Raw genomic sequence first — 2,638 nt, 5'->3', positions numbered from 1 at the left:
GCATTTACTTTATAACAGCAGAAGTAATGACGAATCATCAAGAGAGCACAATATATGAATCTACACTTGACAACGGCCTGAAGCAAATAAGGAAAGTCGGATCAAATACTTATAAATAGAGAGAGATGAACTACGTAAGGCTTGATTCAAGTTCTCCCAAGAAAGTTGATATGTAGGCAACTCTTATCTCAAGCAAGAGTGCAGCCATTCCCCCCTCAACCTCAACATCTCGTCATAGGTAGAAACCCACACATCTACAAGGTGTATACTTTGATGTTTGCTACTTTTTAGTTCTACAACTAATTTATAAGATTTCTTCCCATTCAATAAATTATTTAGTATCATAATGAAGTGCATTCCATTACAATTATGGAATAATGGTTTGTGAACACTATTTCTAGAAGCCGCACAATAACTATTGTTAAAGCAATTTATATTCACACATCCACCTACCTGTTCTCATGTTTGCTTGTGAGGGCTTGTGTTTTTAGCTGGTACTGACTTTAATTACCGTTCATTTTAAACATTTCAATCTACTGTGTGTTGTCCAAAATAAGAGCCCCTCTCTGGTATATCCAATTATTACAGTTAGTGAAAAAAAAATTAGAGAGGAGTGTACCTTACAATCATTTTGATCGAACCTTTTGTGTTCATGAGGAGTCCAAGAGCAATTCTTTCATGAAATGGTATTTGGTAGTAAAGTGCAAGGAGTAGAGTGACACCCACCTTTGCAGCACAAGCCATTATTCCTACATGATTACCTTTTTGATGTATCGTTCCTATATATGTCCTTAACCCACTTATAGCAAAGAAAATTGGGAGAAGCAATCCAGATACAAAGTCCTCAAAGATAGAATGTGTGCCAATAACATCAGTAGTGAAGCCACATATCATAACTCCAGTGAGTATAAGGCTTACATAGACCTCATTGAAATTCTCTCCCTTTGGTGTACGTCCTTTTAATGACCCAATTAATTGCAAGTCTAATGACAAATATGCATAGTAAAACAAAAGAAACACCTGATCCAAGCACACCAAAATTAAAGTAGCCATAGTTGGTGTATCCTTCTCATCTAAAGCAATAGCTACAACAAGGATTATCCAAGCACACATATCATTAACAAGAGTAGAAGCCATGGCTACCCTTCGAAGTACTGTGTTCAGTAATTTAAGCTCAGCAAGTATTCAAGCAATCAAGTACTGGGAATGCTGTGACTGAGACTGCAACACCCAGGATGAGAGAAGGTAGCTGGTATAGTTTTTATTTTGCGCATCCACCATGAGTGAGGAAGCAACCGTTCCTATCAAGAATGGGACAACCATACCACAATGAGCAATAACAACGGCCTTTTTACCTATGCGCTTGATCACTGCAAGTTCCAGCTCCACCTCGACTAAAAACAGAAAGTATTGTAGTCCAAGATTTTTCATTTTCTCGAGCACCACTACACTCTTCAAAGGGAACCAACTGTTCTTAAACCATGTATAATTTCCCAACACAGAAGGACCCAATACAATACCACCCTAAAAATATGTTATTATCGGGTTAATGCAAAGAAAAGTAGTAAATTCAAGAAGGGCATATTTTTCAAATGAGTAATAGCTAAATCTATTTGAACTATAAATTTGGATTGCTAGCTACCAGATGAACTCAAGAAATTTAGTTCGACAAAAACAAACTCTGAATCTAAATCACGAAGGCACTGATTTGGTGGTAGTACATACATTTTCACATTCTATTTTAGTTTCTTTTATGCTTATTCCAAACTAAAGAAAAGAAAATGTATAGCACATCCAATATTCCAATCTATTGGACACCACCCTTAAGGAGAAGGCTAAAAACTTGAACTACATGCACGTTTGCAAATCATCAAACAATCTGGAACAAGAGGGGAGTTATATAGTATTTAATGAAGATATGATGAAGTTTTAACTACTATAATATGTAATCAATGCCATCATCAAAGAATGGAATTTATATGGTAATTATATTCCTATAATTTTGGAATTACTTAAATTCATGTTGTCATATATGGAATCCAACCAGTTTCGTTGGCAGCATAATCTCGGGTGAAATACTTCTCCTACAACATAGGCCTATCATCAACAGCCGGTAACGAACAAACATTAATTATAATTAAGTACATATTATGGTACAAAAATTCTATATGAACAAACAACTTTGAACAAACAATTGTGAACAAACTGACGTGGTAGTGCAACATTCATGTTGCAGAGATATTTGATAGGGCAACATGGCTACTATTCTTAACAAACTGCTATGGTAGTGCAACATGTTCCAGTGAGATATGATATTGTAACACCCATGTTGCAGAGGTAAATAGTGGAATTTGATAGTGAAACATCCATGTTGCAAAGTTAGATTTGATAGTGCAACACCCATGTTGCAGAGATAAACAGTGGAATTTGACAGTGCAACATCCATGTTGCAATGAGATTTGATAGTGCAACGTCCATGTTGCAAAGGTAAACAGTGCAACATAGCAATGGGAGTTGAAACTACAACATCCATGTGGTAATAGTAATTGACACTGCAACATGAATGTTGCACTGCCATGTCAGTTTGTTCACAATAGTTTGTTCAAAGTTGTTTGTTCATATAGAACAACTCATTATG

General features: G+C 35.9%; 1 pseudogene; it reads right to left on the bottom strand.

Moving 5' to 3' along the window:
- Window positions 1–603: 603 nt before the first annotated feature.
- Window positions 604–1,137, bottom strand: LOC147479531 (cation/H(+) antiporter 15 pseudogene; annotated as a pseudogene).
- Window positions 1,138–2,638: the final 1,501 nt, after the last annotated feature.

This window comes from Coptis chinensis, chromosome 8 (assembly GCF_015680905.1).
Source record: "Coptis chinensis isolate HL-2020 chromosome 8, ASM1568090v1, whole genome shotgun sequence".
Classification (NCBI taxonomy): domain Eukaryota; kingdom Viridiplantae; phylum Streptophyta; class Magnoliopsida; order Ranunculales; family Ranunculaceae; genus Coptis; species Coptis chinensis.
The sequence above is the reverse complement of the archived record's forward strand: the minus strand, read 5'-3'. Positions and strand labels throughout refer to the sequence as shown.